General features: G+C 40.9%; 1 protein-coding gene across 2 annotated transcripts in view; it reads right to left on the reverse strand.

Annotated features, from left to right (window-relative positions):
- The window catches only part of ASAH1 (N-acylsphingosine amidohydrolase 1), a 977,824-nt gene that overhangs the window by 664,254 nt on the left and 299,493 nt on the right, over window positions 1-14,077 (reverse strand). The gene's annotated exons all lie outside the window — the stretch shown is intronic.

A 14,077-nucleotide genomic window follows, 5' to 3' on the forward strand; every position in this document is an offset into this window, starting at 1 on the left:
CTGATTGTAGGTTAGGAGGTTGGGCAGTTCAAGCCAGTGGAGCTGTCTCAAAGCAGTACAGTGATGAGTTCTATATGAGCAATTTGCAGCAAAGCGGGCAATTCTGTTATAGCAGGTTTCCATTTTGCTTAGTTCAGTTTTGTTGAGATTAGTCAGAATGGGAGATGCATAAAGTAGGGTGGATAGAAGTTTGGAGCGAGCGATGGCTGATCTTGTGTTGTTGGTAAGAAATGGTTTGATACGGTAGAGCGACCCCAGTTTGGCATGTACTTTTTTAATAGTTAAGTTGAGATGACTATCAAATTTTAGGTGGGAGTCTATGGTTATTCCCAATAGCTTAGCCTGTGCCACTGGAGCAATTGGAGTAGCATTAGTGGAGTAGATAGTGAATTGACTGTTAAGTGTTTTTGTTGGAACTGGTTATAATCATAAGCTGAGTTTTCTTTGGCTTGAGGATAAGTAAGGCTTTGGTAAGGTAGTTTTCAATGTCAGAGAATGCTAGTTGAGTTGTTTGCAGGAGGGTGGGAATGTTTTGTGCAGCACAGATTAAGGTAGTGTCATCTGCTTACTGAATTATAGATGCATGCTGTGTGGAGGTATGGAGGTCATTTGTGAAGACTGTGAATAGTAGTGGTCCTAAGATAGAACCCTGTGGGACTCCTATAGTTATGGGCAGCTGAGGAGAGAGAGAATTTTCACATTTCACAGCTTGGTACCTGTCAGTTAAGTAGCTCTGGAACCAGGTAAGTGCGGAATTTGATAGATGATATTGGTTTAGTTTGTTTAGCAGGATTTGGTGTGAGACTGTGTCAAATGCTTTGGACATATCCAAAAAAAGAGTTGACACTTGTAGGCCTTCATTTCTGAGACGGTTTACTGTGTCTGTGAAGCAGAGGAGGGCTGTAGTGGTACTATGGGCAGGTCTGAAACCATGCTGAGTAGGTGACAGGATGTTGCTGTCTAGAAGATAGTTTAGCATCTGGGTATGGATGCATTTTTCTAGGATTTTGGCCAGGGGGGAGAGTAAAGCAATGGGTCTGTAGTTATTAAGTTCAGTGGAGGTCCCGCCTTTATGTATGGATGTAACAGGATATTTTGCAGAGTTTGGGCACATAGTTTTCAACAACTGATCTGTTTATGAGAGTGGGGACTGGGATAGCAATAGCATCTGCTGTGAGTTTCAAGAAATAGCTGGGGAGTAGGTTGGCTGCTGTTGATGAGGTTTTTAGTTTGGAGAACATGCTTTTGATTGAAGTGGTGGAAACTGTTTTGAGGGTAAAGCTTGTATTAGTGTTATTTGTGTTGGGGGGGATAGTGAGGAAGGAACTGTCCTGTGATACTAAGGATAGAATTGAGTTCACAAAGTGGGAGTTGAATTGTGTTTCGATGGGAACTTTAGCGTCAGGGGTGGTTGGTTTGGGGGTAGCCTTTTGGGTGGATTTTAGTAGCTGGTTTACATTTTTCCAATATTTTTGCGGGTTGTGTTGGTATTTAGTTTGTAATGTTGTGTAGTAGGATTTTTTGTCCAGCCTAATGCATTTTTTGCACGGTTGCGCAGTTCTTGGTACTTAGTTAGGCTTTGTGTTTCTTTGGTTTTTTGATAGTAAAGCCAGGCAGTGTCTCTGGACTTGAGGATTTGTTTGGTTTCTTTACTGAGCCAGGGGTTTGTAGAGGTTCTAACCTTGATTTTGCGCAATGGAGCGACAGTGTCTAGGTGTTGTAGAAATGTTTTGTTGAAATATGCTACAGCCTGGTCAAGTGAGAGGGTTTGTAGGGGGGTCCAGTCACAGTTACAGAGTAAAGTGTTGAGGACCTCAGGAGAGAATTTTTTTGTGTTTCTAGTGGATATGTAGTTAGTGGTTTTGCATATACTTGTTCTACTACGTATAAAGTATATTAAGTTGTAGTCACTTAAGGTGTCTGGGAGAATGCCTGTGTGAGGGTACAATGTGGGGTTGTTAGTTAGGACCCAGTCAAGGATGGATTCCCTTTTAGATTTTTTATCACATCTAGTTGGAATTTGGACTAGCTGCTGGTAGCCATGGAGATTTATTAGATTACTTGGTGGTTCTGATATACAGGTGAACCAATCTAGGTTGAAATCCCCCAGAATAAGGGTTTCTTGTGAGTATGTGGAAGAATACCAGGATAAGAAGTCTTCAAGGCTAGCAGGTGTATTACCAGGTGGAATATAGATCACAATTGTGGTGATGACCTTTTTAGGGTGAAGTTGAAGTTGTGAGATAAGTATGTCCCAATTATTGGGGGAGGGGTAGGAGTTTGGTAATTGACGGACAGTTAAGTTTGACTTGTACAGTAAGGCAGTTCCACCCCCTTTACAAAGTGGTCTGTCTTGTCTAATGATCTTGTAGCCGGTAGTGAGAACTTCTGAGTTAGCTATGTTTTTATTTAGCCAGGTTTCTGTTAAAGCAACTATGTCTGGGGAGTAGTGTGCTATTGTGGCCTGGAGTTCAGGTATTTTATTTTTGATACTTCTAATATTAATATTTAGCATTACAAGATGGTTGGTTTTGTTGCTGTTGTTGATTTGCCCAGGGATGAAGAAAGTGGGGATGTTATGTTCTGACATTTGTGTTGGAGCAGTTTGAGTTGGACAGGATGGATCTGGGCCTCGGTTGGGGTGGATATCCCCACTTATGGTGAGCCTGGAGTTAAAATGGTTATACAGATGTTGGAGTTTGGTGAGGAGTGTGAGAAAGTATTGTGTTTGTTTGGAGTAGGAATGAGAGCATATGTGTTTAGTCCTGAATTGGTCCATTATGTAGTTCTTGAATAACTGTGGGCAGATATTATTAAATATGTGTGCTGTCTGTATACGAGAGTGCATAATGCAGTGTTGTGCTACTAAGTTTAGGGATATTGCTAGAATGATAACTTGTGGTGTTGTAAAGAATTATGAAAAGACAGACTAGACTTAGTTGCTTGATAGTCATGGTTATAAAGTTTAAGTTGTTTCTAGGTGGGGGGTCTGAATAGGAATTATAGGGTTGCACTATATGTGGATGGGGAAGTAGTGTGGGTGATGTAAAAAATGCCTAGTGGGAATGAGAGTGATTGGGAGTATTTTGTGTGGAGCAAGTTGGTGTGGTATAATGTGATATGACTTGAGGAGCTGTGATCGGTGGAAGTGATGTGAGGGTGAGCTGTGGCTGTGATTACTATAAATGTAGAGGTAGTGGGGGCGGTAGGGAATAGGGGGCAGGGGAGCTGAGAGAGCCCGAGCGTTAGCGAAGGGGAGCGGAGCGGGGCAGAGCCAACCAAGACAAAAGAAAACGTAAGTATTACTTTACAAATCTGAACACTTTTAAAACAAATTCCTGAGGTCTAATGGCTTACCGGCAAGCAGAATGTAATTGCTGAGGAGCACTTGTGTCCTGGTGGGAGATTAGAAATTTAAAGATGGCTCCATGCTCAGCAGGATTCTAATATAGACTTTGTATTGGGGGAGGGAGATAGCACAGGGGGTGTAAACCAGGTGGAATGCAAAGAAACCAGAGAGGCAATCAGTGGAAATCAGTGAAGGCCTCAGAGGGTGTAAGTAATAATTCAAACTACCTGTAAAGTGAAGGAAAGAAGAGACAGCAAAGTTTATTAAGGTTGGGAGTGTGTCTTCACATTGACTTGCTGATTAGTAACCAGTTTGTGCGCAGATTAGAGTAGGGAGTTACATTAGCAATGAAGGGGAATGTATAGAGATGCAAACAAACAGGTGGGCCTCCAAGTGATACAAACTAAGGCAGAAAGCACTGAAAGGGCTGCTTGATGGTTAATTTAGTCACAGGGATGTGAATTAAATGTATACTGTCTATTGGACAGTTAGGATTACTGTACTATTGGGGGGGGGGGACACAAGGCTACAACAGTCAGTTTTATTAGCAAGCTGAGAACTACTAAGAAATACTGCTAATGTAATAGCTTCACTCTCATAAAACATACAAGTAGAATGCCTGGGTGGACTGACCCTGCTCTTGAGGCTCAAAATGTATATCCTTGTTTAGTTTGCAGTACTGATTCCTTCTTATACTGTATGGGTGGAGTGGTAGCCGCAGACTGCAGATTTGCTTGAGTGTGCTCGGCAAGCAGAATGTAATTGCTGAGGAACACTTGTGCCTGGTGGGAGACTAGAAATTTAAAGATTTACAGGAGAGGCTATGCCATTACGAAAAAAGTGACAGCTACCTGGATGACATCTCCTGTGACTCACAGAGCACTCAATGGGCCAACTGGGAAATGGGACAGCTGATGATCAGAAGGTGATGGCAGAGAAAAAATCCTATGTATGCTATAATAGAAGTACAATCTTCTGAAGGAAACAAAGTTTGGGTACTCATTATAACTGGATCTGTGAGCAGAGCTCTGGCTACTGGAATTAATAGGGCTTGCGATGCTAGCCTTAGGATCACGTCATGCATACACTTTCTATGGCTAATTCTTCTTCCCTTATCCCACATGTACCGCTCCCTCCTGACTCTCAGGAGAATGAAGGGTTGTTTCCTGTAGCTGGAGCTCTACTCACAGATCATTGGACTTTGGAGCTAACCAGGTGAAAGAAATGGTTGACATGTGCAAATCTCCTTCCCTATAAAAGATAAGTTAAGGCAGGTTTTCAGATAAGGCTTATAATTCAGAAATTCACCTTACTGAGGTTTTTCACGACAAAGACTTCAAATATGTTAAAGCAGATATGGCTTGAATATAGGAGGAGTGGACTTGTATATCATAAATCAAATGTCCAGAGGGGAACCAGGATCCCTAATTGGAGGATGACAAAGAAAAGTACCATTAGACAGGCCATACAAACCTTGAAAGAGGTCAAAGGCTTAACTTCAGATCTGCATGAAAGCTAGAACCAGTCACTAAGGGCTAGATTCTAAAAAGATGTGCTCATATAAGTGAGATATTCTGGTGGTGGCCTACTTTATAGATGCACCTTACACACACAAACACACCAAGTCTTTTGGAATATGGCCCCACATGGACATGGATAAAGAAATAATTTTAAGCACGGCATCAAAAACACTACAAGACTGTAGTAGAAGCATCTGAAAAAGGGTGCATGCTCTTAGCAGCAGCTTCTGTACAAAATCTTTTTCTAATTGTCCCTGCAAGTATTCTACACAGAAGAGCACTGAAGTGGAAATAACACATTCGCAGACAACTCTTCTGTCCTGGCCACTACTGCAGACAACAGCCGACATACTATACTGACAGTTTGACAGCACAAAAACTCAAAGGGACTTTTTGAAAAGGGCGGATCAAGAATCATTTGAGAAAAGGGAAGGCAAGATGGGGTGGCATGGTAAAACAATATAGAAAAGCAGATATGTCTTAACCAGAACAGACCCAACAAAAACAAATCCTTTCAACACTGAGTATCATGCTTGAACATCAAACTTCTTTTTCAGAGCAGTTACTATACATCTGCAGAGGACAGCATTGCACCAGTCAAGGTTACACCAGTAATCCAGATGCCTGCTGTTTGGAAAAAGAACTGGGGAAAATATTTGCAATAGTTGGTGTTGATGTGGAGTGTAAGGAGGCTGCAGGCTGGATGACTCCAACTGCTGGAAAATCTTTTTGGCCATCAAAGAACCCAAAGATTGGTGAGGCATCACGACACATGTTTATCCTCTCTGACAGACAACTAGCTTCCCTGGGAATATGTGCCATAAGCAAAAAAAAAAATAACACCCAAAACTTTCCTGCACACAAGATAGGAGTGAATCCCTCCCTGCTTACTGAGGCACCACACAAAATGTCAAGCTTACAAAGAATGGAAACGTGGCTATGTGGAATGTACACCTGCAGGGTTTGTAAAGGCAGAAGGACTGATCACTTTCAGAACAGTGACATGCAACTTGGAGTCCTGATGGCCCACATTCCCTGGACTGTGTGATGAATACAGTGATCCCTCCCTATCACTATGCGGATGAATCTGTGGTTACTGCTGCTGAGGGAAAAAGTAGAACAAAAGGTTTGTCCATTTTAAATGTCTCATGCAGGCCTTTAAAATCCCAAATGAAACCTCCAAATGATTATTTTTTTCTGTGACTACTGCATTCTTAAGGTTCACTGTAAAGCCTTCAACACGGTATTTGGCACGAGTCCCCATCAAAACTGAATGTGCCATTAACACAGTCACTGAAACAAAGACACATAAGAGAAGACATGGAGAGAAAAAACATGCAAGGACTATTGAAAGGGTGTCCTTAACTCTCTCAAAGGTGGTAAAATGCCCAATAAGTCTGCTCTTTGGAGAAAAAATTTTAAAACTCAACACTTTGAAGGAGTGAGACAGGATCATCACAAAGTGAAAAATGTAAAGTAAAACTACTACTGCCTGATGACAGTCTCTGCTGTCTAATGCTATCAGCCAGTCAATCAAACAATAATACTATCCTCTACAGATATGAACTAAGAGTTATTACTGTCAAGTAAACTGTAAATACTCTTCAAAGTTGAAGCAAGGCTAAGGGGAAGTGGGCAGATCCACAACCGACAACAAATGGATCCTGCTTGAAATTGCATGCATCTCCTTGAATGCTTCTTGGTCCCTCAAGTGCAGGCCATTATCTTGAGTCCAAAAAATACATTTGGTATTCTTTGGATAATGACAAGAGGTGGAAATACAGAAATACTATGCAAAAAAAACATTTTGGCACACAGATGTCAAGGACATTCAAATCTACAGTGGTTCTCAGGTCACCACTCTTGGTACAAAAATATGAAATAGCATCATAGTCTTTGGACCTACTGGATGGCTCTTGTTACACTGAGCATCTGTACCTCCTTCCCTGCCTGCATCTTACAACAAAGGTGGGGGGAGCATCTGTTAAAGGAAGCAACAGATAGGGGAAGGGGAAGCGGAGAAACCCTGAGTTGATAAAAACTGGCTGCACTGTTCCTTGTTCATGCCTCAAGGGCAATAGTGAACTACTCTGAGGCATGCAAGGAAAGCTCCTGACCATCTCCAATCTGGGGTTGGCTGCAGCAGGACTCAGTACTACTGAAGACTCTCCTAGATTGCTAAGGACCTTGATCTTTGGCCACAGGGACCCAAAGGAATCTTGGTGTTGGGACTGTAGTCTTCAGTAGGAGGAAGGCCTATGCCAAGTCCTCTTTATCCTACTGAAGGAGCACTAAGGAAGGTAAATTCTCCTCAGTAGTAAGTAATTTGTGCCCTTTAAAACAGTAATCTACAAAGGACACTATGAGGTCCTTGGGAAACAAGATGAAGCAATACAGGAAAACATAACACAATGAACAAATGTGAAGACATTCTTGCATTACAATTCCTTCATTCATATATACTTGAAATGGTGCTATCTCTGCTAGTATCACATTTAGGTCTAGCTCAGAGGTTAACAGCAAAAACAGTGCAATGCTAAGAAGCCAGAGAATCATGGCCTCAAAATATCTAATGTTCTTGCCTAACTATGATTTATTTAAGAATGCAGTGTCACTAATTTGACTTTGATATGCTAGAATGGAAATCTACTTGTTTGTTGACCTAGTAGTATATAAGCACAGTCCTCATAATTATTCCATTTATTAGGCTTTACAGAATTTGGCCAGGACTCTGAAGAAATCTCCCTCCTTTTTCTTACAACAAGTGCTACAGCTTTTTTTCCTTGTACATCAAGGATCTCCACACCAACTTAGGCAGATATAACCTCGGTTTAACATCTCATCCAAAGAAAGGTGCTTCGGGAGAGTAGCACCCCTTATGCTGCATTAGGGTCAACATTGAAACGTGAATCCAAACACCAGATGTAGGGACACAAACCACAACTTAAAAATCAAGAGTGACACCCGATGAGTCACTGACACTGGAAATGCCTTACTACCCAATTTTCAGAAATGATTTCCTTACCATGACATCTAGGAATTGGGATACGAGTGATGAACGTTTTTCAAGTCTGCTTTTATTCCAAGCATATTTGCTGTGCAGATATTTATTCCTGTACTCTTAGTATAATATTTATAAGTAAAAAACTTTCCTCTTTATGAATACGTCCAAAGACATCTAAAAATGTTAAAGATGACAGCAGAAAGAGATGTTATGATAAATTTCAACAGTTTCTTTAAGTCAGAGAAAAGAATAACATCTTTGTTCACCAGAAGACAAAAGAATTATTCCTCAGATTTTAAGTGAGGTTTCTTGCATGAAAATATGGCTGGAAAAAAATAAAAACAAAAGCATGGAGTCTGTGTTAAAGTCTACTAATTGGCAGCCAGGAAAGAGAAACAAAATTAAACTCCATGGAAATGTCTTTATAGGCATTGCTTTAGGATTCATTATTATCGGCTGAACATTTTTTGTTAGATGAACAAAACTGAAAAAAATGCTCAAAGCTGCTTTCAGCAAACAGTACTTTAAACATTTTTGTAGAGGGCAAGCCCACCTGCATTCCATGTGTGGGGGTGGGGGAGCTCCACACCCACCCTAAATTATATATACCAATTCCACAGACACAACATTGGAGAAAGGGCAACTCCACCTGTTTGCTGAACATGACGTTCAATGACAAAGTTGTCATGCTACTGTCAACCGGACAAACAGCATTCACTAAACACAAATTGCCTTTCTTCACACCAGCCAAAATCACCATTTAATTAAACCAGTCTTAGTAAAAGCTAAGCACCCCAATCACAAAGGTCACATGTAGAAACACTCCACAAGAAGTGAAATAAAAAGAAGCACTCAATGCCAAATGCAAAGCAAGTAATGAGGAGTAAGGGCATAACCCAGCATCTACCAAGTATACCATAGTAAATGCTTTCTAAATTTAATCAGTTTTATTATTTTTTTGGGTGGGATTCTGGAAGAGTGATCAAAGTGCCTTTACTCAGTCAGGACATTCTCCATATACTTGATATTTCTTTTTTAATTGAAGAGTGAAATGCACCATGCAAATAATTAAAAGTATACTTTCCCAACACTGCTGGCCTACTTCCAAGTCTGATCACACAGCAACATGCCACATGCTACTCTGACTAATGAACTTCTGTTTTTCTTGCCACAACCACCAACAACCTTGTGATTTAGGAGATGGTATATTTACACTAGATGACCAATGAAGTCAAAGTTCAACAATGACATTATTATAGACATGTATTTCACTGTGAAAACCTAAAACATTATCATTTGTATTAACTCCAATCAATCACAGTCAAACATTTGTTATGTATCTAATAAAAAGTAGTAATGGATTTGTGACTTACTGTCAATTTGGTCAAAGTTATAATGATTAAAAGTAGGTGGGTTATTTGTGTATGTGAAACAAGTTCAATACATTATTTCAGACAGAACAGCTTTCATTTTGAACACACAAAATGCATCCAATTAAAAAGTGATACTGGGAAGGAGTTTGAGCTTGAAAGTAACTTGCTTAATGTCCTTTAATCACACTTAAGTAAATATAAGTTCTGAATGTCAGTATGTGTGTGCTTGTGTAAGTGTGCATATTTGGGTGCACATCTGCATTTGTGAAACAAGTTGGCATACACGTAAAATGTTTTCACATAACTGCAATAAAACATTTGAGGTGCACCCAAGCAAAATGTTTACTGTTGAGGAAATGGCCACAGTCTGTGTTTGCAAGCAGCTGAGTTGCAATCACCTAATCACAATAAAATTATAGTGGATCTGGACTGTCAGAGGTAGCATGTGTACATGAAAGAAATTGAAAAACATTACTGTGGGCGGAATTTACTTCTCTTGATCACACAAGTTGGTGGTGTACCCAGTCAAAAATTGTTAGTTTGATGGGGGAAGAAAACTGCATCTGAAATCTAAAAAAAAAAAAATGCCATTAAAAAAACTAATCATTATGGCTTTTGTCTACAGGCAAATTACGTAACTCCTTCACAGTCAGAGGAGGTACAGATGTACCCTCTCAAAATAAGCTTTTGTTAGAATGGACAGATGAAAAAAGAAGCTACAACTATTGTTATGTGGTACTTTCGAGAAAAAATAAAAAATAACCAACCCACCCATACTTAACTTTAATTTTTTTCTGACAGCCTGAAAAAGGACATTAAAACCTGTACATGTTCCATAAGATTTGCATCTAAATGCACAAAGTAAATGATGTTTATAACTGAATCTCTAATTATATGGTCCAAAAATTTTTTACTAGAATATGTCAAAATCTTTCGCATTCAACACTCTGTTGAAAGTGATGACCCAATAAAAAGACATAGCTAACAGATTATGCAATGTTACAACAGAATAAAATAGATGCCACTGTGGATAAACTTCAGCTACATAAATATAAAAGTCCAAGTATCGAAAAAAAAACGTAGCAAAGAAACAGGACAGAAGTAGCAAAAACTCAATTTAATAAAGTTTAGCACTTTCACATTGGTCTGAAGAAGCATCTTGGTTGGTGTGAAAGCGCTAACCTTTATTAAAATGAGTTTTTACTACTTCAGTCCTGTTTCTTCTCTACATTTTTATTTCGATACTTAGATCGTGCAATGTGCCAAACTGCACTATGTTCGGCTTTTGAAAATTCTAGATTTCTGACTTCTATTCAGTGTGGAGAATGCAGTATATGCCCAGAACCTGAATACAAATCAAATATAGGCACCATGCCAAAACTTAAGCAGCATCTGTTGTAACTTAATCATGCAGCTTATTGCAAATAATTATAATTATGATTTCATACTCTGAAGACAAGTATAGACAACACTGTAAGCAAGAATACGCATTTGATTCCATCTGTTATCTCTGTTGAAGATTTGTAATCCACAAAAAAATGCTCCAGGCGAGTTGAAAACCATACAAAGTTACCAAACTCAGAATCAACCATCTGCACACTGCTCAGAAAGCAACCACAAAGCAACCACAGCAGGAACAATGAAAGGTTTTTAATGGGTAAGCGCTTTCATTTTTCATAAAAAGTACAAACTTCTTCAGAACCAAATGCTAGTTGTTCTGTTAGTAGGCTGTTAAATAACTTGACCTCCTTGATCATATGACTAATGAACAAACCAAGAAGTTAGTTTAAAGGTACAAGGACAAGAAAAATAATTTAACACTTCATTACAGACCTTTTCTATGAAAAAGCTGGGGTAAGCTCTGTTCATAGGTGTATACTAGGCTAATGGCTCTGGAGCCTTTACAATCCAAGCCCATAGAAGTGCCCTGGCATTGTGCCACCCGACTTTAGTTCCCAGTGCCTCTATCAAGTAGAGCCACTGGAGTGATCCCTGGGGTGAACTTTCTATTTCCCATCCACTCATCAAGATTTCTCTAAGAGGGCCAGTGAGGTGCTCTGCTTGACATGTATGGGAAGTCTATTCCAGTGCATGGGCAGTCTCTGGGTTATGAAACTGTCCCACCAGCATGTTCTGTTGATTGTGATAATGAGGTTGAGGTCTTTGGAGCGTGTGGTGGGGAGGGATTGAGATTTCTTTAGATGTAGCATTTCTAACAGAGGTGGGTCAGACATGGCTTTGTAAGTCAAGCAGAGATCGCCTCTTAGTAGACAATATAAAACAGACAATAGCTGGAGTTTTTTTTTCAGTCTGTCCATGCAGAACATGTGTTTAAGGCCAAGGATCCTCTTCGTGAGGTACTTTTGTGGCCTCTCCAGTTCTTGCAGGTGTCTAGTGAAGTACATGCCAAATGGGGCATTATACTCTATGATTGGTCTAATGAGGGAAGGAGGAGAGAGAAATGATGACCTCTTTCTTCCTGGATGCAAAACCCTTGGTAATGAGATGTGCTACATAGGACTTTCTGACCACAGTGGCAATGCGTTGGTCGAAGAAGAGGTTGCTGTCAACCTGTGTCCCCAGATCTCTTATAATGCCTTCAGTGTTCAGTGGGCTCCCATCGATGTGGTTAATTAGTGGGAACTGAGGTTTTCCCAAAGGGGATGATGACGCATTTTTTGGCATGAAGCTTAAGTCCATGGTTTCGACACCAGTCATTGGTCTCAATGAGGTCTTTCTGTAGGATGTCTGCATCACTTGGGAAGTTAGTAATGGCTCCCAGCTGCAGTCGTCTGCGAACTTGGTCAGCCAGTGTCCCTCCGTGTTGGCCTGGACTTCTGAGAAGTAGATGCCAAACAGGAGAGGAATCGGGACTGATCCCTGTGGGACTCCACTCATGACTGATCGGCAGTCTGACTTGGAGTTCGCTACTTTCACACTGTGGGTTCTATCTGTGAGCCAATTTGCAACCCACCTAATGGTATAGGGGCTGATGCCTAGTTTGGTGAGTTTATCAATAATTCCTGAGTAAGGAATGGTATCAAAAGCCCTGGCCAGATCGAGGTAGGCTGTATGAACTGCCTTACTTTCATCCACAGCTCTGTGACTGACTCAAAGAAGTCAACCAGATTCAGCAGGCATGATCTACCTTTCACAAAACCAAACTGCATGGGATCTAGAGTTTGGAGATTCCCTATATCCTTTTTAATTAGTTCTATGATGATGCGCTCCACAGCCTTACATATCAGACTAGTCAGGCTAATGGGGAGATAATTTCCAGGGTCTGTAGTCTCTCCTCCTTTATGGACAGGGATGACTGTAGCAGTGTGCCATTTGGTAGGGGCAAAGCCTGAGGTGAGGCTGTGAGTGAACAGGGCATACAGATATGGTGTCAGTTCACTTTGTAATTCATGTAGAACACAGCCAGGGATATAGTTGGGGTCCCATGGAAGCTGTATTCTTGGCCTTGGAAAATGCAGCTTTAACCTGTAATGCTGGGTGCCCGGCATTCTTCCGGTATTGAGATTGGTCCTTTAGAGGGGAGAGAGGGGTAAAGTTGGCATTGAATCTGTCGGCCAGTATGCTGGCAATATCTGTTGGCTCAGTATAGGAGGTACCATTGTGCAGCAACTCAGAGCAAATCTGGGTATTGCCATGGAGATTCCTGATATAACTATAGAAGGCTTTGTGGTTGTTTTTGGTGTCTGCCGCAATTCTGCCTTCATAGCTGGCTTTGGAGGTTTTGATGAAGGACCAACTTTTTCTTGAGGCTAAAAAGGGAATTTTTCCAGTCTTGGGACTTGACCTTTTTCTGCAACAGTTTCTTCCTTCTGTTGTAGAGTTTATTAATGACAGGGGACCACCAAATTGGCTTCCTTTTTTTGGAGGAGAGGATCTTGGTTCTGTTGGGTATGGCTAGTTCCATGCATTTATTTAAGTGTTCACACAGTGCACTGGTGTATGATTCGGCAGTCATGCATCTATTTTCCACTGGCATGTGTGCTGTGAAGTTAACCACCTCTGTTTTTAAGGAGTCCAAAGTCAGCTTTGGAGAGGTTTTTCCATGGTGGATACCTTTTCGGGGGGTGTGGATGAGATGTGGATTATCCATAGTGATTGGTCTGTGGTCAGATCTAACCAGGCAAGAATTGACTATTGGTGTAGAGCAACAGTTGCCCATGTTAGTAATAACCAGGACAAGAATGTTGCTTCCTCTAGTGGAGGTAAGAATGAGCTGGTCCAGGACATTGGAATTGATGAATTCCAGGAAGTGTTGGGCCAGTGCACTGGTGCATGAGTAGGTTTCCAAGTTGAGGGAGGGGTAGTTGAAGTCATCTAGTATGAGAGTGTTAGGTTGGATCTTAGTAGTTTCCAGCGTGCTTAGGAATGTGGAGTGAGAGTCTTGGGACACAGTTGGGGACCTTCAGCAGGCTACGACCTGATTCGCAGTCCTTCCCAATTTTAGTTGTACCTGGAGTACCTGAGATGCGTTATGCTGGACTACTAGTCTGGATGAGTGCATATCCTTTCTGAATATGGAGACACCACCACCTTTGGAGCTTCGGTCCATGCTATGGGGCCGAAAGGTGTAGAATGAGTTATAGCCTGGTAGGGCTGGGGTGCTTTCTGCTGCTTTAAACCAGGTCTCTGTTACAGCAGAAATGTCAATGTTCTCCATTTTGAGGAATGCTTTAAGCGAGTACATCTTGAGATTTAGTTCATACATATTTGCGCCAAATTTCCTGAAGCAATGCATTTTCATCTGAAATCATTCGCATCATCCTAACAAATGTCCCTTAACTATATTCTTTTTTTGTTGTTGTTGCAAAGG

Source organism: Protopterus annectens, chromosome 2.part1 (genome assembly GCF_019279795.1).
Source record: "Protopterus annectens isolate FY-2018-M chromosome 2.part1, PAN1.0, whole genome shotgun sequence".
NCBI classification, from domain to species: Eukaryota; Metazoa; Chordata; order Ceratodontiformes; family Protopteridae; genus Protopterus; species Protopterus annectens.